The following is a 27,693-nucleotide window of genomic DNA, read 5'->3' as shown; positions in this document are numbered from 1 at the left end:
TTTTGTCTGCATTGAGGCTGGGGGGAAAGTAGAAAGTATTTTGAGAGAGACAGTGAATTGGGGCAGAAGTAACATCTACTAAACTGTGTCTTACCTCTGTAAGCAGAGAGCAGTTATGTGTTGAAGTTTTTTCTAGCCTTAGACATCTCATATGCCTGTGTGCATGAGTGTGTGCTAGTGCAAGATAGAGAAGACAGCGCGTGTGTTTGTGTCCCCTCCACTGTCGGCATATGTGAATGACCTAATAAATGAACGTGTCCAGAAAGAACTAGGAGGATGAGCCCATAGACTAGCTCTGTGTATTTATTTTCAAAACAGATTGACAGCTGGTAGTAACTAGAAAAAACCTTTCAGTTAAAGCTCTGAATATTGGAGCTACCCTAGTATAGGTTATTAGTCCTGGAGAACTGACTTTGGCAAATCTAGATTAAGAAGTGGCTGCTTGATGGAGTACTACTCAGCTATAAGAAACGATGGTGATATAGCACCTCTTGTATTTTCCTGGATAGAGCTGGAACCCATTGTACTAAGTGAAGTATCCCAAGAATGGAAAAATAAGCACCACATGTACCCACCATCAAATTGGTTTCACTGATGATCACCTAAGAGCACATTTAGGAATAACATTAATAGGGTGTCGGGCAGATGTGGGGGAGGGGGAGGGGACGGGTGTAGACATACATAATGAGTGCATTGTGTACCGTCTAGAGGATGGACACACTTGAAGCTCTGATTGGGGGGGGCAAGGCAAGGGCAATATACATAACCTAAATTTTTGTACCACCATAATATGCTGAAATTAAAAAAAAAAAGAAGTGGCTGCTTGGACTAGGCGAATTTTTTTAAGGAACTAGTGAAAAGTCATTTCCTGTTGAAGTTCCATGTTCGCTCAAGCAGAAACCCATGATTGCTTTCTTTTTTCTTTTTTCTTTTCTCCTTTTTTTTTCTTTGTTTTTGAGCTTCTACCCCTATCCCTCCATTTTTTCTCTTTCTGCAAAACTGAGCATTGAATTTATTTAATCACAATTTGTTCAGAAGTGTCTAAGGCAAGGAAAGCAGACAGCAGATGTTTGGTGGCTTTGGTTAAAAAGGGGAAATTAGTAATGGAGGATTAGTAATTATAACTAATAATTGAGCAGGGTCAAGGAAGAAGAAAATCCTGTGTGGTGCAAGAAAAGCTTGCTGTTTGCTTAGTTGTGTTGGCAGCCAGTAAGGATTGGGAGGGAAAGGGGAAAGATGAAGAGAAACCGGGGTTGTAGGGTCATTCCTTGCTGCTGTTGCCCCTGTCCTGGCTGGTGCTGGCTGGCGTAGTCTGTTTGACAGCGAGTTACTTGGATGGCCTGTCAGGAAACCACTTCATTCCTGGCTCCCCTGGTCTCAATTAGCTGGAGTGTAAAAACTTGCTTGGTTTTAATCTGTCCCTCCAGCAGAATAAGATTTTTCCCCTTTAAAGAGAAAGGAATGTGTGTCTTGGGCATGAATGAACCTTTACTAAACCAACCTTCCTGCGTAATTAAATTACTTACTTTGAAGTATAGGAGCACCTAAAACTTAAGGCTTGACGTAAGATCTAGAACATGTTTTTAATATTTCTTTCAGGTTTTCGTAAGAGTTTGAAAAATGAGAATGTCAAAAGCACTGACTCTGAAATGCAAGAAATTTGTTTGGCAAAACTCATAACTGGGGAGAAAAACAAAAGCTAGCTGGTTCTTGGATTTTTAAAGTCACCAGTAAGGAGCCATGGCTTAGGGCTTTGTCTAACTTGGGGCCCTAGATTTTTAGAGGAGTGGGATACCAGATTGCATTGGACTAGTAGTTTCTAATTCCAGATCCAAGAAAATAGCAGGATATATTGGAAGCTTCCCCCCATGCATACAGAATTCCACGTAAGAATTTAACTAAATGTTTGCTTTCAAACAAACCATCACACATTCCAAATAACCTGCAGGTTATCCAAGGCAGAATGTTAGCCCTTTGTCCCCTGCATGATCAAGTGAGTTTGTCTTCAAGAAATGTAGGTGCATCTAAAGATTTAGGCTCACAGAAGCCCTCCCCTCTCCTGGCACAACGGAGCACAGCACCAGCTTCCTACCACCTGGGACGTCTTTAGGCCTCACTCCTGGCCTCACCTAGGTATCCACCAGAGTAGTGTGTAGCTTCAAATGCGCCCCCCCCCACCCTTTGTCCTATTTTTGAAATTCTTCTTTATTTATGGGGATTGATCCTTCTGCTTATAGGGTGGGCTAGGTGTTTGCTTGCTTGCTTTTTAATTTCTTAAATTGTATCCACATTTCTGTTTGAAGCAGGTAAAGGAAGCTCGGTCTAGCCCAACTAAATGGAACTGGGAAGTTCAATATGGAAGCCCCTGTCTTTAAGTTGAACCAGGTAGTCTTGGGTGTCAGAAGGAACCCTATCACCACGCTCCTTGTGTAGTCTTCTGTGTTCTGATGGGGAGGGGATCTTTGGAAACAGGCCAGCAGTGATATGTTCTTACAGAAACTCAGGGTTCACTGTAAAGTTGTCATCTTAACACACACAGCTGCTGTCCTGTCTGAAAGCTATCTGAATGGCTTTCACTGAACAAGCTCTACCTTCCTATTGTTATATACCTTCCTCCAAGGCTAAATGGGCATGAGATCACCTTTTCTTGATAATCTGAAGTCCATGATGTTTATTATCCATAGACTATGCTACCATATGCCAGCTCCCTTTTGTTTTTTCCTATGAGATTTGAAGCCCATTCCTTCTGTGGTAACCTATCATATTGTCTTCCACTGTAGCTAGGTTTTAAGGTTTACCTCAGTGTTTTTCTCCATTTCCAAAATTTCACAGTAAAGCTTGTGCAGTTTGTCCATGGAAAACTCTTTCCACTTGTGAAATGCACATTCTCTACAGTTAGGAGCCATCATTCCGGCGTCTTACACGTGTGGTGTCTAAAAATAAAAATCCTGTTTCACATCACCATGTGTGTTACTGTCAGCCTTTTATCTTCTAAAAATCAATCACCCTCACCCGGAAGAAGCTAGAAAAATATCCCCCTTGGGTTTAGGACTGTCTTCAGAAAGTTCAGGATGTTTTGGGTGGTGTCACTTGTTCAGGTGAAAATCAGACACAGAGACAAGAGGGTGGGTTAGCCTTGGTGGTCTGGCGTGTCATTCCCTCTTCTGTTGGCCCAAGTCAGCAGTCGCTGGGGAGTAGTGATGTCATCCACGTGGGGCCCCAGCTGCTTTCCCACTGTTCACTGTTCCACTGGGCCATCCTGAGACTTTGTTTTGTGGCCCCTGACATGCAGTGCCTGCCACAGTGCTACTGCTTCATGTTCATTCATTCTCCAAGCCTTGTTTTAACTCTTTTTAGATAATCGGTCCTTTTGAGAATCTGGAAGCTGCAGACTTTCTTCCAGAAAAAAGAAACACACACACACACGTACAATTTTGTGTCCAGTTTGAGAGATTCAGCATATCTTGTCTATTTGAGGTGTGTAGACTACAGGTTAAGGACCCCTTGCATAAACCGTACACATTGCTTTGAGATTTGGCAATTCAGTTTACTAATGTGTATTATTGATCACATGAGAAGGGCCTTATTCCTGTTTTGTGTGTCTTGTGGTTTCATTTATTTGCTTTTGAATCTCAGGTGCGTGGAACTGGATTAATCATGGTCCTTGGTTCATATCCCACTTAACACCATCCATGCAGGACGCTCTTCTATCGGTTTCCTTTCTGTATAACATCCATCCCAGTGGGCTGGCAGTGAGCCCACTCCCAGCACAGACCCCGGAATGTGACCGTGTGACCCCCGCCTGTGTGGTCCTGTGTCTCTCTCTCTCCTGAATCTTGCGCCAAGGGTTTCCTTGATTTCTTCGGAGATAGTTTTATTACATCTATACATTTCTAAAAGGTTAGATTTGGTTTAGCTCTTGACTCCTCTCTGGAATTATGCAAATCCTCCAAGGTTCATCTATTTTAAAATATTTGAACACCTGCTAGGTGTTAGGTGCCGAGATGGCAGGGGAAGATGGAACTAAAACGACAGCCCCTGCTGTCAGGTAGCTCAGGAAGAAGACAAAAAAACCCTTTAAACTCAAATAGTTATACCAGCCAAGACATGAACAAGCTGAGCCATCTTCTGTGGGTGATACCATTTCGATATAGGGTATGGGATGTGCTTTATGCCAGACTTACACATACTGTGAGGAAGAAAGCCTACAGCACACGGGCTTTCCTTTTATCTGAGTTAATGTTGGCTTGCAGTGTGGCCGGCAGCCAGTTCTTCTGCTCTTTCTAATCCGCACCCTTCCACCAGCCCGCACTCGAACTCGGCCAGGCGGAGACACTCAGAGCTCATCAGACACACCTTCCCTCTCCCAGGCCTGTGACCCAAGTGGCTCCTCTCTGCTTTCCTCTGCCACTCCTTTGGCCTAGGTTGTGGAAGATGGGGCATGGCATGATGCGGGCAGCAAGGGCATTGGAGTCAGCAGCCGTGGTCCCAAGGCCTGGCTTCACAGTTGCTCTGTGACCTTGAGCAGATGACCTAACACCCGCCCTTCTTTCTTCTCAGCTGTAAAGTGATGATAGTAATATACAGCCTTCTAAGGTTGCTGTGAGGTTTCAATGAAAGAAATGAAATAAAGTGCTTAATACATAGTGCCCCCGACATAAAGTTTTCAATATTTGATGCCATCATTAGTCAGTTTTGGCCTGTCATGACCTAGGAAGTAGTGGGAGGCACAAATAAGAGAGATTGGCTATCATCAGACTTCCTATGTGCTCGAGAGGGCATGACGAGAGTTTATTTTACTTATTTATTTTTTAACAGCTTTATTGAGGTGATTCCCGTATCATACAATTCACACATTTAAAATGTGCAATCCCCTGGTTTTTAGTACATTCACAGAGTTGTGCATCCATCACCATGGTTTTAGAACATTTTCATCACCCACAAAAGAAACTCCATAACCAATGGTAGCCATTCCCCATTTCTCTCCCCAACTTACCTGTCCTCTCCCCCATCCCCCTGGCCCCAGGCAATCGCTTAGCCTACTTGCTCTCTCTACATATTTGCCTGTTCTGGACTTAAAAATTCCTCCTATCTAATTGCAATTGTACGTGTTTTGTCTGACATCTCTCCATGCCTGAGAGTTTATTTTAATAAGAATGAAGCCTGCTGCAGTGACCCCTGGTCCATGCCAACCCCTCTCACTCCAAAAAGGCCGAAGTCACTTTTCCACAACATCTACATGTGCTGTCATTTCTTGCTCATAGTTCCACATACACGTTACATGTTCAGAACTAGGTTTTAAGCTCCATGAGGACAGTCACTATGTCTTTTATTTTCAATGTTATGTGCAGGACTGTACCCTTAAAAAATAGTTCCAAAGACGGTGGAGGTTCCAGATCACAGGACCTAAACTCACAACTGGAACCTACAGATGTGCTTCTATTTGCCCACATGGTATTTTTTTTTTAAATAGTATGGTTAAGTAGTCCTTGCACATCAAAATATTTCACTCAGAAATCTAGATTTCTAGATTTACTTACAAAATCATAGTATCTAGCAATATGGGACCCACATTCCCACCTGACAGTGAGTGCTGGAGCTGAGAAGCAGGTACCGGGTGGTAAATGGGGCATGAACTGTGCACTTGGCCATGGGCCCCACCACTCCCTACTGCTCACCTAGCCCACTTCCCTCAGAGCTTAGCCACCTGACCTCCTGGGCACTGGAGTGAGACCCCACCCCTAGTGTGTGGTGGGAGGCTGATACCAGGAAGGAGGCTCATTCATCCACTCTGTGCTTCGTCTAAGACCTGGCACTAGATGCTGGGAAGGGCAAGGGAGGTGGAAATGAAGGTACTTCCTGTATCTCTCCTGTAGGTGTATCACCAATAGGAGAGGTGACTCACGTACACAGTGACTGCAGTGAAAGACAGTATGTGGTAAATCGATGGTGCAAATAAAGAATCGAAAGAAGAGTTGGCGGCCATCTGAGATGCTTATGGAAGTCTCATGAATGAGGTCGTTTTGCACAGCTCTTTAGGGAGGATAGGATTTCAGTAGTGGAGGGGAAAATGACCTGCTCCCTGGAGGGGGTGACATAGGCAAGGAGAGGCAGCTATGACTTGACCAGTTTGACCCACGTGTGGAGGAGCAGAGGGAGCTAAGAGAGAGGAGGGGACAGACGAGGGGGCCTGTGAGGCCAGATGGTGGCATTTGGAACACAGGCAGTAGGGAGCTGCCACCAGAGATTTTTGAGAAGGGAAATATTGTGGACAGAGGAGTTTTAGAAATGAAAATGTCTTCAGCTGCCAGCAAGCATCCGCAGAGCAGAAACGGCTTGTTGACCTGCTTCCCTGGCTGCCCTCTGCACGCTCCAATCCGGCTTTTTGTCACAGCCCATTTCTCCCAAGCATGCTCCGATGATGTCAGGAAGATTCCCTTTCTCTCTCAGGCCTGTGGCTCTGTCAAGTTGGCAGAGTCCCAGTGATCTTGGGCCCAGAGCCCACAGACAGGTGATAAATTTCACATGCAATTGGAAGTGCATTAAAGGGGTGTGGTGACGCTTAGAAAGGAGTTTAATCTGCCTGTCATATGAAGAGATGGAAAATGTGTTTGAGGCTGCTGTAAATTACATCAGACCTAAGCGGACAGTGTTTGTGTCTGGTTGAGACCAGATTGTAGGTCTAATTCTATAAGTGAGACTCTTTGGGTTCTGCTTGTTGCAATGTGCTGCCTGCCCGTGAGCACTGGCAGAGGTGTGGGTAACTGGAAAAAGGTAAATAGCCCACAAAACACACTTTTACAGAAAAATAAGAAATATTACTCAAGTGGTGCATTGGTTAATCATTCTTTAGGAAAAAAAACAAATTAGAGGAAGAATTCCTAGGTGTGTATATAGCATTCACTAAAGTAAATCCCAGTTGGACTATAGACTTCAGTGTACAAATTGGCCCCATAAACAAATGGAAATGCACACGTGTGTGAATGAGGAGCATAAACTCTGGAAGAGTGAATCCCAAGCTATTAAGTGGTTTCCTTGGAAAACAATTGGAGGTGGAGTGCAAATTTTATTCTTTCTTTATGTATTTCTGCATTGTTTGAATTTGTAACAATGAGTAAAATACATAAACCCACACCCATCCATGCACAGATACTAACCTAACAAAATATGGAAGGAATTCTAGGCTTAAAATTAGTGGGAGAAATGACAAAAGAATAGATCAATAGGATTTGACAAAAAATATGTTACTTTCATAGAACGAACATAGACAAACTGGAGAAAATATTCCCAACAAATTCAAATTCCCACCAAAACCATCCTCAAATAGCTTAATATAGTAAAAACATTTGGGAGGTTGAATAATGTCCCCCTCTCCCAAGATGTCCATGTCCTAATCTGCAGGATTTGTGAGTATGTTACCTTACATGGTAACAGGGACTTGGCGTATGTGATTAGGAATCCTGAGATTGTCCCGGATTATCCCGGTAGGCCCAGTATAATCAAAAGCATCATCAAGAGGGAGGCAGGAAGGTGAGAGCCAGAGGAAAGATAGGATGATGGGAGCAGACCGTCAGAGCCTGAGAGATTTGAAGGTGCTGTGCTGTTGGCTGGAAGGTGGGGGGAGAGGCCATGGGCCAAGGAATGCTGGCAGCCTAGAAGCTAGAGGAGATAAGAAAACAGATTCTCCCCTCGAGCCTCCCTGGGGAGCCTGGCCCTGCCAACACCTTGATTTAGGTCTCGTGGAACCATTTCAGACTCCTGATCTCTAGATCTGTAAGATAATAAATGTGTGTGGTTTTAAGCAACCAAATTTGTGGTCTTTGGTTATAGCAGCAACAGGAAACTAACTCAGGGCCTAACTGCTACCACTTGGCACTTAGCAAGTGCTTCCTTGCTTGGACTGTGTTGTGTGCTTTGCATATATCATCTTTCTTAGTCCTCACAAACCTACGGGGAAGGCGGTATAACTTCCATTTTTATAGATAAGTGACGTATAAGACTCCAATTCTTAAACTGCACACCACACCATTAGTTTCAGAGCTAGGATTCTATCTGGCTCACGTGATCCAAAGCCCATGCATGTGTGTCTTTAACCCACAGATACAAGTATATACAAAGGACATGTTCCAAATTGTAAATAGCAGTTATAAGTGATATTTTCTGCTTATTTTTTTTTTCATAATTCACAAGTTTTCCAGCAGAGAATATATAATCTTATGTTCAAGAGAAGGGGAAAAAATTCCCAGTGAAAGACCGATAACTTGACTGTCACTGTTCAACATTGACGGCAAAGTTGTCTAGAGAATGTTCTTTTCTGAAGGGGAGGGCTTCTACACTACACTTCTCAGAGGTGTTTTCAAACGGTGGCTTTGATCTAATAGTTTGGCCTTGTCAGAACATCTCCAGTATTGTCTTTGGTTTCTCCCAGGTGTGGGCATCTCTTTAGGGCCCGGTGGGTGGATGCCATGGTGAAGGTGAAGGTGAAGGCATGTGGCACTGGGCCCAGCATAACAGACTGTGTGCTGCCATGGCCCTTGGCACACCAGGAGGCTGCTCTTTTTATAATAATAATTGCTGTTCTGTGATCTGATCGTGTCACTTTAACTGTCCCAGAAAAAAGAAACTTACAGCTTTCTCTCTTAAAAATAAATAAAACAAAGTTGTTCATCCCCAGCCCTCTGACCATGCTTCCTTTGTGTTCTTCCTGATGTACAGAAATGTGGTTCAAGAATAGGGAGGAAATCTCTGCCTCGGAACCTCTGCCTGCGTCACGGTGCTATCAGGGAGCCCCGCGATTATCATCTTCGCCTCCCTTGCAGTCCTGTTTCTCCCCTCTGCCCGTCCCTTCCTTTGCGCAGTGAGGGCTGCAGTCCGTCTGTGAAGGCACATGTAGGGAGGCCTTCTGGGTGCTCTGTGGATTCGGTGCCATCATGCCCAGGACAGGGCCCCCAGGCCTGTTTCCCCACAGTGGCCAGCGATGCTCCTGGGTAGGCCGTGGCCAGAGGGAGAGATGTTAAAAAAAGTGAGGGAACCCCCTAGTGTACCTAGGAGGGGTAGAAGAAGAGACTGGCGGAAGCAAAGCCCAGGCTGATGAAACCCAAGGGCAGAAAAATTCCTGCTTCTTGATTGGCTGGGAAGAAATCAGGAGCCAAGACAGGTGAACAGCCTCCAACTTTCTGCTCAGTGACGTTTGGGAATTTGAATGTGGAGTAACGGAGGATGCCAAAGGAGGCGATTGTCATTTTCGCATTTGATGATTTCCGTTCATTTAAAGAGATTTCTATAATCTGGAGAGGACCGACCCTCCAGACCTCCTGCTGAGATCCGGCTGTCACAGTCGTGCCTGCTTCCTACCGGGCACCACACTCTACCCGCCCCCCACTCCCCTGGAGAACTTGCTCTTCTTGGCCCTGGAGACGGTTGTGCGTGTGGCGATGGGGCTGTGTTCACCAGACGTTAAACTTGAGCGGTATTTGGTTTTCTTTGCCTCTCAGAAGGAGGCAGAGTCTCCCCTGCTGCCCCCCATGAGGGAATCCGCTCAGAGGGTGTTGCACACTCACACTTCCCTTGCCCCAGCCCTGGGTTCTTTGGGACAGCCGTGTTTGCAGCTCTAGCTGCCGTGAGTCTGAAACCTTCAGATATTTCTGTATCGTACCAGCTCCTGCTGTTCTCGCCAGTCTAAGTTTCATGGTGGTTTTAGTCAGTTTGGTTTTATCAGCAGAAGAGAGAGCTAATACTGATGAGCTCTACGTTCTTTCGCTGTGACTCAGGAACAAGATTTCCCCCGTGGATTTAGGGCTTTTCTTCATTTTAACCTGGAGCCCTCTCTTCCTGGTGGCCCAGGCTCCTCCTATGGAGCGCGGCATGGAGAGTTCTCTGACACTGGAGAATTCGCGTGGCCCTTCCCTTTCCATGCGACTGTGCCCTTGCCATGTAGGCAGGGAAACAAGATTACCTGTCACCTCTGTTTGCTGTTACCATCCTTCCCTGTTGACCTCTTGACTCGATGTGGAAATAGATCAAACAGCTTCGTGACTGGGAGCAGCCTTGCAGAGCAAGCAACAGACAGCTAGCTCGCTCACGTTTTGTCATCTGACCTGTTAGCTACGGCGGCAGTTCAGTTTACAACTACAGTTTGGCCAGGATTGTTATGGCAGCTGTCTAGGCAGGAAATAGCCTGATGAAATGCTAATGGAAGACCCCAGGTTGAAGGATGATGGGCTGCAGGGGGCTTTGCTGGGGTTGAGGCTGGGTACCACAGGCTGACACAGGCCCCTGAGTGGCGCCTCAGCCGCTGGGACCTGGGTGCACTAATGAGGCTCTCTAGGTAACCTGGATCCAAGAACCAGGCCTGGGTCTCCTCCTGCAGAAACATGAGACAGCTCTGCTTGTGGTGGGGGTTACAGGACTGCCTCTTTATGGGTGGTTGTTTAATTAAGATTGTGGCTAATAAAAAGTGAGTGACTAGCCTTTTAAAATCAAATTTGGTGGTGCCCATGGCTGTCCTTGAACACAGCAGGCTTCCTTTTTCAAAGCTTAAACAATGATTTCCCCAGAGTGTGATCATTCCCTCGGCACTTGGAGCCAACCTCCTGTTTGCTCAGTTGATTCACTTCTATTTTTATTTTGATCTGCTCAGTCGATTCACGTTTATGCCATCTATAGTGCAGCATGACTGTACAGGGAAATGTAAGGCAGTGCGGCATAGTGATAGACCGGGGGGCTTAGGGTCACCTGAGTCCGACTCTGCTTCTAGCAAGTAAGAGTAATCCTGGATGATCTGTCCAGTTAACTTCTCAGACTCAGTTTTGCCACCTCTAAAATGGGCTTACAGGGCAGGTGTTTACAAACCAGTGTGGTCCATCTCTGCTTTGAGTGTCTGGTCCTTCAAGTGCTATTATCTTCTGTTTAAATGTAACATTAGGCTGACACTTCAAAGCTGCTGTTTCCTGTCCTGTGAAATCAGAGATTGTTTGTGGTCCACATGAGTGCCTCCATCAAAGCCCTACCCGAGAGCCTCACTCTCCAAGGGTGACTGTTGACTGTTGGTTACAGTATAAGCCACCAGCCTCTTCCAAAGAGCTTGTATGGGGCAAGGTGAGGGCAGTGGCTGTCGCTGGTCTCAGAGTACGCACGTTGGATTGTTCTGTGGACACTGGTGGGAAGCCTGTGAAGCAGTGGGCAGGTGGTGATGTGGGTTCTGTTCAGGTGCTTCCTTTGGCCCACTGGATGCTTTTGCAGTGCTCAGTAGATGAGCCTGACTCCTTGGAGGTGAAGCTGTCTCTGGGCTTTGTGTTCAGAAAATTTGTTGCACAAACAACAGTTTCCCTTCTCACACTTACTTGTCCTTGTTTAGCATCCATTTCTCATTCACATTATCTGATCCTGGCTTCTGACAGTCTTTGCTCTTGCTTTTAAGGTGAGTTGAGCTCAGAGTCTACCTAAGTCGAAGGCTTTGCAGGGAGCCAGGCAGACGTTTTGATTCTCGGAGCTGCCGCTGAGCAGCTGTGTGACCCTGGACACATAACCCACCTCTGAGCCTCAGTTACTGCTCACCTGTGAGATGAGGATGATCAGCGGCACCTGCCTTGAAGGGCTGCTATGATGGTTAAATGAATGGCGGGTGTGGAGCCCCTCCCAGGTAGCGTCCGGGTTGGACGTGGCTTGGCCTCTTCCTATCATCCCTTTGAACAGTGGAGTGTTTGTGCCCTCAACCTTAATACGCCCTCGTCCTCTTTGCTATTGTGTAGTCTGTAATATGTTTTTACTTAATGAATATGAAAACATAAAGCCTTCAGTCTCTTGATCCAATTTGCTTATTAAATAATGTAAACTTTATAGCCATACCCCCGCAGTCACTGTGGCTGGCCTTGGGAACAGAATAAATGCGAACTGCATGATATTCTATGGCAGAAAGAGATTCTGTGTTTCTTGTTTACCTGTTTCATGACAATGCTGGAATAATTAGAATCTTTTTCATCTCCTTTTGGTAAACAATGAGAAGGATTTAGTTTGTCAGCTGGCTTTTGCCTTTTCGTGTAGCTTGACAATACCCACTCAGGGTCGTGATGAATTTATAGTAGAAAATGGGGCCTGCAGAGACAACCACAGGGCTGGCATGCAGTGTGGATGGGCTGGCACTGACACGGGCTGTGTTTGTTGTTTCAGTTCCCATTGGAGGTTCCCGCCTCCTTAGCTCTAAATAATGCATGGCCCCTTTTACATCCCCTCTCAAAACCCCGGGAGTGAGAGACTCCTTTAAGGCCTGGTTTACTTGCTCCTACTTGTGCGTCTCCAGAATGGTAATGGATCGCCCTGGAGCAGGGCCACACACCCTATTTATGCTCCTGTTGTTAGGTCTTTGTCCCTCAGTTTGTTCTGAGTATGCACTAGAACTCTAAGGAGCCTGGTTTGTCACGTGGTGTGGCTCCCATTTGTGATATATAAAAGTCTGTTTCCTTTTTCTGTTTTGGTCATGGGTGTATGTTGGCCTTCACATCACAAAAAGTGTTTTATTACAACTTTCTCTACTAGAGGTTTGCAAGCCCCAGAACATGAAAGACTCTTGGCAAAGCCCTGAAATATCCTGGACATCTTTGATCCTCACAACCATTCAGTGAAATGAAGGCACTTTTATCCCCATTTTCTGAAGAAGAAACTGAGGAAATGCCCACGATCACAGAGCTAATGAGAGGTGGCAGAGAAGTCTGAGTCTGGTGTGCTCTGGTGCAGACCTATGCTTTTAGCCACCCCATTAATAGATACTGCTTGTTGCCTGTCACACAGCAATGTTGGGGGAATAATTGCATGAGACGGTGTAAATAAGGACTCAACAACGCACAGCGAAGGTTGTTGCATTTGTGGTATTGCCAAGGTTGGTTTTTTTTTTTTTTTTAAGTTTTAAAATATGAGAACACAGAAGGAAGCATTCTGATTCTGGCAAGGAAACCTTGGGATTCAGCTTTTAGGAGGAGGCAATATTGGATAGGGATGACAGGGTGTGGCATTAATACACTCAGGGATGGCATGGCCAAGTTGCCTGAGCAAAGGGTGGAAGAAAGACCGGTGGTAATGGGCAGAGGAGGCATGGAGGAGACACTGCAGGAGGTGAAAGTTCAGCTGAGTGTGGAATGGTTGGCTGGGGGCGGATGTTAAGGAGCCTGAACGTATCCTTCGTCCTATAGGCCAGCACTCATCAAAAGTTCCCCTGAAGTGGCGTTTCCGCTGGATCCGCTTCTGTTACGGGCTGTCCCATGCGTTGCAGGACTTTTAGCAGCACCCCTCGACTCTGCCCAATAGACGCCAGTAGCACCCCCTGCCCTCCTCCCACTGTGAAAACCAGAAATGTCCCCAGACATTGCCAAATGTCCCCGGGGACGAGATTGGCCTTGGTTGAGAAGCACTGCCCTAAAATTAAGCAAGATGAGAAATTTCCACCCCTCAAGAAGCAGAGTGAAGCCCATGGTGACCCTTGAAAGGGGTGCATAACCTTGAAACTGCTTCAGTATCCCAGGGCTAATTAAGATGAAAAGTGCACATGTGTTTTGCTTTGTTCTCTAACATATCTGTGTTGGTCTTAAATATAAAAATATTTTAAATTGCATTTACATCAAGTAAAAGTGTTGCTTGCTCTGGAGCAGGCTCTACTCAAATGCCAGGCAGGGCTCGTTAAATAGATGAAGTAGGCAAGGAGGTTTTATTTGTTTTTGTTGAAAAGGACGCCATGTTAACTGTGGAGGGCAGTAGCCAAGGGGAGGCTGCCCACACGTCTAGTCCCTTGTCACCATGCCTGATGCCAGCGTTGGGCTGCCTGAGTTGAGGTTGTTTAAAGAAATTCGAAACATATTTTTATGTTAAACCCATTCATATTTAAAACAGGCTCAAATGAGGGGGTGGGAAGGAAGATGGTGCAAACCAAACAAAATGTATCTGTAGCCCCCTGAGCCACGTGCACTGTGGCTTCAAGCAGCTGCCGGCTCTTACCCTGCCACCCACACTCGGGGTTTCCCCCGTGGGAGAAGCGGGGCTGGAGGGCGGAGCCAGGGATACTGTGTAGGTGTGCTCAGCTCACAGTCACAGTGGCAAGGGTGCGCTGCGGCACAGATGTGTGGAATGCTCTGGAATCCCAGGGAGCCCCGCCCTGCCTCAGCAGCAACTCCCAGTCAGTTCTACACATTGGCTATGTATTGTCACCCCCACCCTTCACTGTCCTTCTACTTAAAAAAATAATCTCATAGTCCCTGTTTTCAAATCTCCTCAGGGTCTTGGTGGCTCTCAACTGAATGCACACGTATTTGCTCTTCCTTCTCAAAATAAGGAGTCCGGAAATGATCTAAATGACCAGTACAGGGTAAGGAGGGGTGACCTCCTCCTTCACCTCCCCGTACAGCCTCTGTTAGCGTATCCTAGGACTGCAGCGCCCTGTGGCAGCCACGGCATACTTCATTCATAACGAACTTAGTGTGAACTGGAATTCCTAAATCTCTTTTATATGTTCTGCCACCAAGCCGTATTTCTCTCCTACACTTGTAATAAATTATTTTAGCATGCCTGGGGATGGCAGTGACTCAAAAGTGATTGAAATTTGTAAAGCTGTTAGTCCCTCTCAGTGCTCCTAGATGGATGCTGAGTTTTTAAATATGTTTGCTTTTGAAAATAATTATTCTCTTTCTTACCTCCCTGTCAGCTGCCAGTTCTTGCTGCTATCTGAGTAGCTGTCTCCAGCCTTTTAATTTGCTGCTTCTAATCTCCCGTGGGTTGGGATATCACGTGTCCAGGAATTTTAGGATCTCATAACTGGGATTTTTAGAATGAGATAGATGGTCTCTGCATGCGGACTCTTCTTAGGAGTCAAGGGTGTGAATGCAGGGAGGACGTCAGGGTCTCCTTTGCTGGTCAGAGCTGTTAGTTTCTCGTCACAGTTTGCAGGTCTGTAGAGTTGTTTCCTCTGCGACTTCTATCTTGTTAAGTGAGATTTGACTGCATAGCATGATCTGTTCCCGCTCACACGGCCCCCCTGCCCCGCCGTCTAAACTCCCCTGACTACCTGGGGAATCGGGACCTCATCCTGGAGGCTGCTTAGACAGTCAGGATCCAAACTGGGATGAATTCAGCCCCTCCAGCCTGCTTTGTCCTCGTAAAGACGTGATGCTTTGCCACACGGCGTGGTTAGCAGCCTTGTGTGTCCTGATGCCGTGGGATTGTGTGTTGTTAGATCTTTCCCACGGGCTCCCCTGGTTCCTTTGCAATCTTTCTCACTTCTTCCTTTCAGTTAAAAGGTGGAAGACATGAGATTCGTGTTTGTAGACAAATAGAGGTTCTCAGGGTAATTTTTTCTTTTCTCCTTTCACTGTATTAATAGTATGTGTTGTGAGTTCTTTATATAAAATCAAGGTGGTCTGCCTGTCTTTTTCAGTGGATAATTCTAGGATTGGAGATGTGAAGCTGAAGCTGTCGGCTGCCTACTGCACCTCCACCTGTCAGTGGAATCTAAGGATTTTACACAGAAGTTATTTGTTTTGCAGTCTCAGACTTACTCATTTGACTTACACCTGTCTCTTCTTTTGATATTTTTAATAAAAATAAGCCTTGTTGATCTCTGTTCCTGTAGGATTAGAGAAACTGACCTGCTACAGAGTGAAACTGTGTGCTATTCCACAAATTAGCAAAATAAACTCTTATATTAATAAGTTGGTCTAGCATTTCTCTAACCAGTCCAAACCGGAAAAAAAAAAAATTTGGCCACTAAGGAAAAACAGTTGAGTTGGGCAGAGAGGGTAGGTGGCAAAGATTTAGAAGCTAATGTTGTAGCTTTTTTAGACTATCTTAAATAGAAAAAGAGCTTTAGGTTAAGGACCTGAATTATCCTGTTATGTCCTACCAGAGTAGATACTATCCAGATGCTTCTCAACAAATACATGGTGCTAATAGGTGGGACAACAATCTTGTAAGAGCAAATTCTGAGGTTAAGAGATTACAGTTGTTTTGAGATCACTCTAAAAATTAAACGCCAGCTGTCTCCTCTAATGAGCTTTGAAGAGGATAAAGATGGATTTTGGTGTCAGACATGCATTCTGCTTACCACCCTTGTAATTGTGGATACTCTAACAGTGAGCTTCAGTTTGCACGACTGAAATACAGCATGGGAGTTGTGGAGATGGAGGGGGTGGGTGCACAAAGTGGCAGGCACGTGGAAAGGGCCAGTAGCTCACAGTCCTCTAGTCTCCTTACCCCTTCTCTCCCCACCAGTCTCTTTTCAGACAGAACAGAGAGAACTCTGACCATCGTTCCTCAATAGTCATGGTTTCCAGAGAGTTCATGTCCCTCTCGACTAATCCAGTTTCCCTGTGGTGCTCTTAGGGTGGGGTGTTTGGGTCTGCACACTCCTCAGAAGTCTGACTGGATGTGGGTATGGCCAGACTCTGGCCCTTCTCTGTGCTGGGTACAGCGTTCCTATTGATGCTGCTGAGGTTGGCCTGCCAGTGAGGCAGCTAATTGGCGCCCCCTTCCAGGCTTCTTTGGAACCAAAGCCCTGGGGTAAGGCCAGGCCCTCCTGAGGGAGGTGTCTGACCACGTGCCATGATGTTTCTGTCGGAGACCCTGACACCAACTCCACACTCCTTCTGAGACAGGAAAGGATGTTTTTAAGAGCAGTGTGACAGATTTTCTCTGGCCTGGTAACTAAAGGAAGAAAAGATAATATTTGAAGTAAGTCATATACATTGAAAGAGTTGAAATTTAGAGAAGCTGCTTATTGTAAAAAGGAGAAACTTGTCTGTCTCTCTCCCTCTCTTTCTCACACAGAACACTTAAATTTTTCTGACCTCTCTGGTTTGAGTTAGCTCCTCTCTCAGGAGCGGAAGGAAGCTGTGCTTTGGCTGCTAGAGCAGCACTCTAACCTTTTCAGCCGATAGCCGATAGCCGTAGGGAGCAGGCGGGCCGCTGAGAGACGCAGAGCCCCAGCTGCGGGAGGCCCATCGCCTCTTACTGTGCTTCCATCTAAGCAGTTCTGCCCGCCTGGCCCCTCCCCATCTCCCGTTCTTCCCACCTGTTGAGATCCTGCTTCCACGCTTGGCTCAAGTGCCCACTCTCCACGAAAATCCTCCCAAATCCCCTCATGTGGGAACAGCATCGAACACTCTGTGCTGTCTGTGGCACGTTATTGGGACCCTCAGGATGGCCCTTAGCACAGGGCTCCCGCAACGGCCTGGCTATGGGCATGCGCCCTCCCGCCCTCTGGACTGTCAGGTCCTCATTGGATAAACACGCATCAAGTGCTGCTGTGTGCCCGGCCTTGTGCCAGGCACAGGGAATAGGCACGTCTAGGAGCTCACCATCAGGCATGGAGACTGGCATGTGGATTCCAAACTCACTGTGTTGTTATATGTGAAAGGAGGTGTAGCATGTGCTTTCACATTTCCATGTACCTTTTGAGGTCTTACCTTTTGAAGGTAGGAAGAGTGTCTTAATCATTTACTTCCATACCTAACAGAATGCCTGGCTCACAGTAGGTACCCAGTATGTGTGTTCTGAATGAGTTACAAAGGATGTGTGCCCAGTTAACCGCCCTGCAGCACCAGCCCTGGCTTGAGTGCTGTAATGGAAGAACAGACACCAAGCCGTGGAGGCCTATCTGGTAAATACTAACTGGAGAGATTCCATATAACGTGTGTAATGCACTTCAGTTCCGTCTCTACTATAAAAACCTCCTTAAAAGCATTTCAATTAGGTGTGTGTGCTGGAGGGGGAGGTCTCCTTACTGTAGAAACTAAATTGACAGGCAAGGAACAACCCTAGTGAAGAAGAGAGCTGTGGCTTTCCCTTGCGCAAACATGAGGACGCTTCCAGCCGACCCCAGCGAGCTGTCATAAGCACAGCGCGTCTCCACCGTGTTAGTGCAGCAGGGCCTGGCTCCGCCGGTGGGAAGGAACAGGTGATGCTGATGAGTGGATGATGCAGCCGACAGAGAACGAGGTCTGCGGTGCCCAGGCGGGACAGGGGCTCAGGACTTAGAGTAGGGCTGCAGTCCCCGGTAAGGAGACTTGTGCATCCTTCAGCATAGTGTCTGGGAGCTGGCTTTATTGTCTTTCCTTTTTCTATTTTTGCACAATCTTGTTTTTGGAACTGTTGACTTTTACATTGTGAAAAAGGGAACCATCCAGGTGGGTGAACTTCATTTTGGTTTGAGGTTTGCTTTTTGTTACTATTTCCATGCGTTCATATATGTCACCTTGCTCCTTCCTCTGGGGTGGTGGCAGGGGTTGGTTAGTTATCTCATCCTGTAGCTGAGAAAACTGAGGCCCAGAGAAGCAGAGTCAGATTTGACCCCACTTTTCTGACAGCAGATGCAGGCAGAGTATGGCTAAGACTATTCCGCATCATCTCTCATTCATATTCCATCTTACAGATGCAGGGTATTTTTGTTGAATGCTATCAGTTTAGTTAAGTCTTTGGAGCTCATACGGGTTATCTTTTATTTTGCTAATTATTGACCTCAATGATTATAAACAACAGGAAAGCCCAGCCAGACTCTTGAGTCCCAATAAAAGTAAAGCTTCCCAGAATCCATTTCTATTAATAAATTCTAATCAATACCTTTCAAGGCTGGTAGTGGTGTTCTGGCAAATAGTGCTGGTCTAAAATTTGCCTGATATGGTTTCAAAGAGGCCTGTGCACATCCAGGCGTATTCTGTTAGTAGCAGAATCAGGAAAACTGTTAATACTTCTTGAGAATTAAAGCTTCCCATTAAAATTCCTATTTAAGAACTGTCTTAATTGTTTCTGGGGGTTTACACCAAATTGCCTTAGTGTCATCAGTTCACATAGAGATGTATTGGTCTCAATATGTGAACACAGGTTTTTAGGGCACTGCTCCATTAATCTGATTTAATCAGTTTGGCAGTTGAAGCTTTGGCTCTTCAAAGTTTGAGTTGGCTCTTCTGTATGATCTTGGATTAAATTGTAAACAGGGTGAATGATAACTTGCAAAGTCAGGTACCGAATAGAGATAAGGAGGACATAAATGACTTTACATAATTATAATTTGTCTTGCTGATTAAAATGTTAGTTCTTAACTATTATATAAAATTTAGACAGTCAGAAAAACACTAAAATAAAAATTACCTAAAATCTCATGTCTAGATACATACTTAGTATTAATGTTTTAATATTTTTTATTTTATATAGAAAAAAATTGATCTTTTTTACACTGTTGAGATCCTAATATATATGCAAATATATGTTCTTTTGGGGCAAAAATGGCGTTATAGCATAAGCATTTCTCATGTCTGTAGGAATTTTTGTTAAGTAGCTGATCATAGATTATCTCCTTACCTGGAAGCTAAAGAAGAAAGAGCCCCAAAACTCGGAGAATATTCTTCTGTCCATCTACTTCCATCTCACCAACGCAGCCAGCACAGGGTTGAAAGCTGAGGGGCGGGAGGTGGAAATCAGTAGTCCTGCCCATCAGATGTAATGAGTGAGTTTTTCAGGTGGGTTCTCTATGCAATATATTCTATAAATCTGAGTCATACCATATTTTTTTCATTAGATTTCTGAGCTGGAAGCACTGAACTGAATGCTTGAAATGTATAAGGTTATTAAAATGAAAGCATGGGAGACAGGGATGGAATTGAAGAGGAAATAAAACAGAGGCATTAGGAATGAGACAATGCTAAATTCAAGACCACGTGGCGGGGCTAAGTATTGAATAGCAGAGGTGGTCGTTGAGTCTGATGCTGGTGAGGAAACACTGCTCAGGGAGGACGGGGTGAAGAGCAAACACCCCCCCCCCAAATCGGGGAACACTGAATTTGTTCTTTATCAGAGTCCTCCTTGTACTTCTGGGTAAGAGTAGAAATCTCTGTGGAATGTTTAACACATTGTATGAAGCTACTTTTTCAGGTAATTTAGAATGAAGATTTAGGTATGTATAACAGTTTCAGCGAACTCCCCCAAAGCCCTTGGCTGGGGACAGGCTTGGGCTGGATGTTGAAAATGTGCTAAATCAGTTGATACTTGACATACCCACAGCACCTGGTCAGGAAGGTAAAAAAATGGTGGAGCTAGGTTCTTGTCAACATGGCAGGCCTTGGCTCTGATGCTCTCCTGTGTGTTTTAAATAGGTGCTAGGTATATCCTTGCAAAGATGTATGCAGTTCCTAATTCGGTTGTTGAATTTTATAGCAAAATCCTTCTGAAAAATTCAACTGCATCCATTTGTCTTTTAGAGAACTTGCATATTACTAACTGGTAAATGAGAAGAAATGCTAGCATTTTAAAAGAAATCAATAGAAATTGATTGAATGTGTCTTAATTTGATATAATTCTATCTACTGTTTTTAAAGCATCAAAACACAACCACAGTGGCAGCCGAAGAATCTTGAACCAGTTTCGAGAAGAATTTCCCTTGAATTCCCCATACGAGGAAAGTAGAGCCAGTCACTTCAGAGTACCGAGCCCCGCTCTGAAGTAGCTCTCGTGTTACTAACAGCCAGTGTACTTGCCTCTAACAGCATTTGAGAAGACAAATGTTCCCCGTGCTAGGCTGCAAATGGATTAAAGCAGTGTTGATCCTCATCTGTCAGAACAATTAACATGAGTAAAACACTTGCCCTACTTAAAGCAGATGGAGGGAGGGGAGTGGAGCAGGGCGTTCTGTGGTACTGCTGGTAAGATTAATGGTGCTGTATGGGCAGCAGAGAGCACTGGATTTATTTTCTGAACATTACGTGGATTTACAGGGATGTCAGTTACTGCTGAAAGCACAGACTGTTCCTAAAGGGTCTCTGTAGGGTATTGAATGAGGCATGGAAGAAGTGTGGTGTGGGGGATGGTATGAGATGCATAGCATTTTACCAGTAAAATATGACTTGTTGGCCGTTTTTCCTCCTCTTATGTTTAAGCTCTGCTGAATTCAAGGCTTAACAGTAACCTGGCTTCTTAGAGGATGTATAAATATTATTACAAGATTTTTTGATAAAATAAATGGAATAGATAGCAACAGGCCTATAATCACTTGACCACAGCTCTGTGTTTGCAGGAAACTTCAGATCCCCTTTGCCTTCCATTGGGAGCCAGGAGGGTAGGGTAGGAGGAAAAGAAAACAGAACGTGTTAATTAAGAATGAGATATCTAGGAGGATTTTGTTATTCTTTGACAGTGGAAGTGGAATGGGAAAATTGTTGAGGTTAGCACAACAGTGATAGAAGACGGTAGTGTGAGAAATAATATTTACGTGAGTGCTGAATCAAATTTTAATTATAGGAAGCCTACGGAGCAAGGAGTCTGGCTGTGGGCAGAAGTTTAGATGTCACTACAAGGGCCAGACTTGGGGTGAGGAGGGAGTACCACTGAGTAACCACTTGTCGGGGGCAGAGTGGGGTGATATTCCATTATTCCTTCAGAGGATGTTCCCCAACATGCCCCACATAAATCTTCTGCCTGGGGAGCCCTTCTCCCCTTGTTTGCTCTCTCTCTTCTTAGTTCCAGTTCCCCAACTATTGGAAAAAGGTCAGAATCCTCTGCTGCCCCTCCTGGCTTTTATCTCTTACGTCTAACTTTGACACCTAGAAAAGCTGCTGCCCTCTCGGAGGTATTGAGGTGGCCCGCTCGCCACTTTCATGTCCTGTTTCTGAACAGGGACAGCTGAAGGGCAGAGTCTTAGTTAATTGTCTGAGAACGATGATGAGTGACTCCAGCATTGCTTTTCTCCCAGGTCTTCGGGAGTGTGTCCCACGTGCACCTTGCCTGTCCAACCTCCGTCCAAGCAGCCTCGCTTCCTTCTCAGGGTGTCTCCGTCACCTCTCGCAGCCTCCTCTCTTGCTCTTTCCTCACTGTCTACTGGCCTGCATTCTTACTCCCAAGGCCTATTGTCCATTCTTACACTAGCCACTGTCTTGAGTATTACTCATGTGGACAGTGTCTGAAGTATGTATTCTTCCCGGTTCTTTCACATGGTGAAATAATCTTCTAAGATAAGGCAGAAAATATTATTTTCTAATTTGAAAAAAAAGAAGTCGTATGTTTGTTACAGCGTTCTTTTAAATTAGTAAAGATTAGAAACAACCTAAATATGATTAAAGAAAGTGTGATATATTAACTCAATGGTATTTACTCAGCCATTAAAACTACAAATATGAAGACTGTCTACCCATTTGGGAAAACTTGTGCAAAATAACACTAAATTGGCAATATATGCATGCTTTGATCCCAGCTTTTTAATGAAAAACACGAACATGGATTTAAAAAATGGAAAAGACCATGGAGAAACATAATAGCTGTTAACAATTGTGATTCTGGGGACGGGGGTGTGATTTCTTTACATAAAGTGGTTTTAATGGCAAAATATACTTTATGGTAACATTTATAATCATGAGCAGAATTCTGTCATTGATTTCAATGCTCCTTTTTGCTTTCTGATCATGTAGCTGGGGACTTCGCATGACTGATGAGCCCTGGGTTCTCCAGGCTTGTGCACCTCAGAGCTTTGGTGGGATGGTTTCCTAACTATTGCCGAAAGTCCACATTGTGTAATTGTGCAAATCACGCGATGACCTCTAATGCCTGGCTTAGCTTTGTCTGTAGTTCCCATTGCAGAGGAGCTGATCGATCTTTAATCTTTAACATACATTTTTCAGTGCCTGTTTTGTGCCAGGCACGATGCTTGATGTTGGAAATCAGTCAGACACACTCCCAGTCCTCAAGGAGTTCACAGACCTCCTGGAGGTAGACCCAAGGAACAAGGCTGCCGAGATAGTGTGAGAGATGCTTGATGGCCGTGAGGAGGGTACATGGGAGTGGTGCCCACGTTCGGGTGTGGAACCCGCAGCTTCGGAGCCACGTGTGGCCTTCTGGATCCTTGAGTGTAGCCTTTTGACTGAATCCAAATTTTACAGAACAAATCCTTTTCATAAAGGGGTGGGGGGTGGGGAGGTGTTCTTAGGCCACATGGAGGAATTTGGACTCGACCTCAGGCAGAAGGGCAGCCGCTGAAGAGTTGTTGTTTGTGTATATTTCTCTTTTGGCAAGAGAGGTGATACCAGAATTGCACTTCAGAGCGTTGACTCTGGCTGTGGAGATCAGTTTAGCGAGAAGGCTGGAGGCAGGAAACTGGTTAAAACACTGTTGCCACCACCCAGGTGAGCAGCAGTCCCTGAGCTAGGGTGGTGATGGTGGGCCTGGGAGGGGTGGACAGTTTCCAGGGACGTTTATGAGATAAGATAAACAGAAATTGGTAAGAGTGAGGGCTGCGGAGGAAGAACTCAAAAAGGATACCCGAGTCTCTGGCTTAGGCAAACAGGCCCCGTAAAATGTGTCTCTTGGTCCTTATTCATTTAATTGACCTTGGTGACAGAGCAGCAAGGTGGACGTGCGGGGTGGATTGGCTTGCAGGGGAAAGGCGTGTTGGATTTGGGCTGTGTTGAGTGTGCCTCCGTGGGAGCAGAGGGCTGGTAGGCAGCTGGTCACGCAGGCCTGGGGCACAGGGACTCTGAGCCGTAGCTGCTGGATTTTAAGATTAGTGTTTTACTCCTGTGTGTTGAGGAACATGCTAGAGCTTCAGTAGTAAATGTATTTTCTGCTGAGAATTCTGCTGGTGACGGTAGTCTTTGGATTCCCATGTGCGGGCAACACATCTGCAAGAGGTAACTTTTCTCATTTGAGGGTTCACTTGCTGTCCTGGGCAGGGTGCGTGTCCTCTGGACCTCAGCTGCTGGTGCTGGGCTGCTAACGCGGTCCGCAGGAGCTAGCCTGATCGCAGCGTTTGGGCTTTATTGCTGTGGTCCCCCTTGTTCTCATGTGGTGTTTTAATATACAGCACAAGAAAAAAGGGCGCTTAGGAACTGTTTCCTAATGAGAAATCCAAAGGCAAAGCCACTCACCCATTATAACAAACACCTTGCTGGGAGATGGAGAAAATAGAATATCTCTCAAATTTTCTAATGGATACTTAAACTTGCCTCTTTTTAAAATGGCAAAATCAGTGCCTTGAAAATTGGCACAGGATGTGACTATCCACACTTGAGAGAAAGTGATTTTTCCTGCCGGTTGGAGTAGGAGGTAGGAGATAGGGTGCAGAAAAGAAGGGAATATTTAAGGCAGTGGTTTTCAAACTTCTTTTTTCTTTTTTTCTGTCTTTTTGGAATCTAGAGCCATGCTGATCACAACACACTAAATTTATCTTAAGATCCATTCATGGATCATGACCCACAGGTTGAAAAACATTCACGAAAAGTACTCTAGGGATGGTTGGGGATGATTTTCTCTCTTCCTTAAAGTTGAATATATTTTGGAGTATGTTGGAAGGAATAACATGTGGTTGATCTTTAACTAATCCCTTGGGGTACCCACAGCATATTTGCAATCTCATACAGATCTCGTGCACCCTCCTAAATATATTCCTGAGCAAGTCGAACAAGGCTTTCAAGTCAAATACATTGTGGCGCCTGTAGCATCCAATTTATTTGTCCCTACTTCCCCTCCAGTTTGAGTGGCTAATCGAACACTAACTATAGTGATCTAATTTGCATTTTCCTGTCAAATGTGCCACTCTGTGAATAGCTAAATTAACTTAGTCTTCCTGGAATATACCCACATGTTGAGAACTATTTAGGACCTTTCAGAACCATTTGGTCTATTAGCTCTGTCTTGAGATAAGCAGAATAAATAAGTCCCTGAAATCAAAGGAAAACTAATTGTAGTACCTCTTTCCAGCTTTGAGTCATCAAAGCTTGACTGTCTCAAGTATGTTCTTAATGGGGTTCATTATTTTGTTTGTTCTGCTTTTGATAATTCTGAGATAATTTTACATTTGCATTGTTAATGTCCATTTTTCAAAATTTGTTGACATGGCTGTTTATTTTCAAGAATAATCATTTATTAGCCTTTACTTTGTAGGTACAAAAGCTATGCATGCCCACTATAACAAGTCTTGGTATAGAAGTAAACCATGAAAAAGCCAACTCAGTCTTTCCCCCATAAATTTTCACCTTCCTCTTTAACCAGTATTAACAACTTGGTGTTTATTCTTCAATAGCAATCTAAGTTCATATAAAAATACACAAATATTTATATATTTGGTAAACATTTTTAGAAAAATGAGATCATACTATGTACATCCTAATGTTAACATAAAAAAAAAAACCATAACAACAAAAAACCCTTACAATATATTGTGGTTTCCTCTGCAGTTCTCCTGTGTCCCATTCTTTTTCCCAGCCGCAAAGTGTGGATATACCAGTTTGATCATTCACTTCCCTGTAGATGGGCATTAATGTATTTAATCGTTTAGCTTAGTTTTTGTCATTAGTACAATGCTATAACAAACATCTTTGTAAATATATCCTAAAACTAGTAAACAGTAAACCATTAGACCAAAAGAGGTGCTCCTTAGGGGTCAGTGCAGGTGATCCGCACCAGCAGTCTGGGCACAATTCCCACAACGATGGGTTCCGGACTCCACCAGCAGGTTGATTTGTATTCTAATAATCGAGTTCCTTCAGGAAAGAGCTGGGAAGAAGACAGGTCAGGAACACTGATTCAACCCATCTTTTTGACCTAGGATATTTTTCTGACTACCCACCCCTGCTCTGGGACATTGCTCTCTAAATGTCCTAAATCTCTCTTAGCACTGGGTCTAGGACTTTTTTTAAAGCAGTTTTCTGACCTCTTTACTTCACCATGGCAATGACATACCTCACTCAACACGTTTCTGTAGTTCTCAAGTGTGAGTTCCTACTCTTGATTTTGGTTCATCTTAACCTACCCCCAGGGTTACCCTCCACTTTCTTTGGCCCTTTGTGTTGCTGTTGCAGTGATTTAGGAAAGTCTCTGTCTTTGGAGTCGGTTATACCATTAGTCAGAGTTGGGCACAGTGGGCTGTAAATCTTGCATTTATACTTTGCTCAATTTACACATACAAAGTGCGTTCAGGGTTACGGTACTGTTTTAGGTAATTTGGGTTAGAGATACTAAATAAGATGTTTAAGACAAAGATTCTAGGTCCCTTTGACTTCATTCATTCAGGAACTAGTACACTGTACTAGCTGCTAGGAATAGAATACACGGAAGAGCAAAGGGAACACAGTGTTTGTCCTCGGGGATTTTATGTCTAGGTTAAAGAGAGCCTCTGCAAAGAAAAGTAGTATTGATAAATAGAGTGTCCATGTTACTAGATGGGATTCAGCCATATATGTGATTACACTGATTGCGGGAGAGGGGAAGTTTAGTGGTGTTATGTTAAGCCTTTATGGGATTTAAAAAAAAAATCTTTGTAGTGACCTTTACCACAGTTGCTTCTGTTCTTGGGGGCTTCCCATAAAAACCTTCTGCTTAGCTGGAAGAATAAACAAATAACAAAAGTATTATTTCTGAAAAATTAAGGGAGTTTTTACACTATGCAATATTAAATATTATAATACTGTCATTTAAAATAATATAAAAAATTATTCAGTAGTACTAGGACAAACATTAAAAGAAAAGAACAAAGTTAGATTTCCAGTTTATGTATACCATGAAATTCCAGGTGAATTAGACTTTTTTAAAAATGACCACATTAAAGAAAATCACACTGAAGAAAATGTAGGGGGCCAGGCATGGTGGCTCACGCCTGTAATCCTAGCACTCTGGGAGGCCGAGGCGGGTGGATTGCTCGAGGTCAGGAGTTCGAGACCAGCCTGAGCAAGAGCGACACCCCATCTCTACTAAAAATAGAAAGAAATTATCTGGCCAACTAAAAATATATATAGAAAAAATTAGCCGGGCATAGTGGCACATGCCTGGAGTCCCAGCTACTCAGGAGGCTGAGGCAGTAGGATTGCTTAAGCTCAGGAGTTTGAGGTTGCTGTGAGCTAGGCTGACGCCATGGCACTCACTCTAGCCCAGGCAACAGAGCGAGACTCTGTCTCAAAAAAAAAAAAAAAGAAAAGAAAATGTAGGTAACAATCTAATCTGAGTGGAATGGAAAATGGACTTTCTAAACAAGAAGCAGAGGGAAAAGGTTTATGGAGACAACGTAAAAATGTGAAACATATAAAATGCTATATAAATTAAAAGATGAACAGCCCATTGGAAAAGAATGTTTTTAATATATAGTGAAAGGTTAATATCTGTAATACATATCAAACTCTAAGAAATTAACATCCTGTCTGAATGGGCAAAGAACATGAACAGGCAATTAAAAAACAAATCCACATGTCCAAGAAATTTATGAAAAAAGTTTAACCACAGATAATTAAGGATATGAAAACTGAACGTCATTTTGGAATCAAATTGGCAAAAAAATTATTTCAATGATTATCTCAAATAGTTGGGAGCAAAGTGAAATAGATACAGCTGGCAGAAGTAATATTACAGTAGCTCTTACGGGGGCCAGTTTCACAGTCAGAAGCTTGGGCTGGATAATTCTATTTCCAGGAATTTGTTCCAAGGCTCTTCACTGTAGCATTACACAACAAGGAAAATTGGTTACACATCTAATAATTGGTTGTTGGCTGAATTATGGTACATCCAGCACATAGGTAATTGTGTTAAGATGGACAGATGGCCATGGGTGGGGTCTTCGTTCTCACTGCCTGGTTTGTTCTGGGTTATGTCAAAGTTTAAAAGAAGTGGGGAATGGGCAAAATCTCACATGTGCCACCCTGACACCTTTTTTAATCAAATGAGATTACTTAGAAGGAGAAGAGAAATGTATTG

General features: G+C 44.4%; 1 protein-coding gene across 3 annotated transcripts in view; it reads left to right on the top strand.

Moving 5' to 3' along the window:
• MCC (MCC regulator of WNT signaling pathway) overlaps window positions 1-27,693 on the top strand; it is a 331,241-nt gene that overhangs the window by 174,054 nt on the left and 129,494 nt on the right. The window lies entirely within an intron of this gene.

Source organism: Lemur catta, chromosome 12 (genome assembly GCF_020740605.2).
Source record: "Lemur catta isolate mLemCat1 chromosome 12, mLemCat1.pri, whole genome shotgun sequence".
Taxonomy (NCBI): Eukaryota; Metazoa; Chordata; class Mammalia; order Primates; family Lemuridae; genus Lemur; species Lemur catta.
Note: the sequence above shows the minus strand (reverse complement) of the source record. Positions and strands in the feature narration are given on the sequence as shown.